The following is a 783-nucleotide window of genomic DNA, read 5'->3' on the forward strand; positions in this document are numbered from 1 at the left end:
AGGGCTTTGTGTCTTCCACGACCTCTTCTGTGGTGGTAGCACCCAAGCACAGATCCAGGAGATGTCCCAGCGCAGGGGCTGCAGAGCACGATGCCCGGGTAACAGCTCTCCTGCTGACGAGCGGCTCTCGCCGTCCGCAGGCAGCGCTCACTGTCCTTGGCTGCCCCGTGCAGCACCGGGCATGTCGCGGGACCCCAGCACTGGCGTTACCCCCCTACAACAGCAACAAAGCAGAGGAGCCCTGTGTCCACATCCCTGGGGACAGCGGGGGCCGGCGCAGGCCGAGGGGGGGAAAGGGGCTGCACTGAGCTGCTGACCACGAGCCCCCGGCAAAACCCCCTCTGTGACCGGGGCCGGCCCGTCGTCGCCTGCGGCGTACGCATCTGCTAACAGCAGCTCTGCTTTGGTTCCAGATGCTGCTCCTGCTCCTTCTGGCCACTCGCTCCCCAGGGCTGGAGAGTGATAATTAACCCTTCTCTTGCTGGAGTTGCACAGGGCTCTAGCAATGCCCCCAGCACGGGGCTTTGCCTGCAGTCGGAGGGTGGTGGACGGCCAGTTCCCCCAGCACATAACTGGGGTGCCCCTGGCTCTCCTGAGGCACGTCGTGCTGGTTCCCCATCGGCGGATGTTTTGTTTCTCAGTTCCTCTGCTAGTCCCGTTATCAACCCGTCACGCTGCTGCGCTGCACAGGAAACGCCTGCGCTGTGGGCGAGATCGAAGCGCCGCCTCGAGTCCCGGCGGGCTCCGTGTGTGTGTGTGTGTGTGTGTGTAAGGCAGGAGGGG

General features: G+C 64.5%; 1 protein-coding gene across 1 annotated transcript in view; it reads right to left on the bottom strand.

Moving 5' to 3' along the window:
• Window positions 1-783, bottom strand: part of LIMD2 (LIM domain containing 2) — a 4,168-nt gene that overhangs the window by 1,886 nt on the left and 1,499 nt on the right. The gene's annotated exons all lie outside the window — the stretch shown is intronic.

This window comes from Buceros rhinoceros, unplaced genomic scaffold (assembly GCF_000710305.1).
Source record: "Buceros rhinoceros silvestris isolate BGI_N320 unplaced genomic scaffold, ASM71030v1 scaffold21293, whole genome shotgun sequence".
Taxonomy (NCBI): domain Eukaryota; kingdom Metazoa; phylum Chordata; class Aves; order Bucerotiformes; family Bucerotidae; genus Buceros; species Buceros rhinoceros.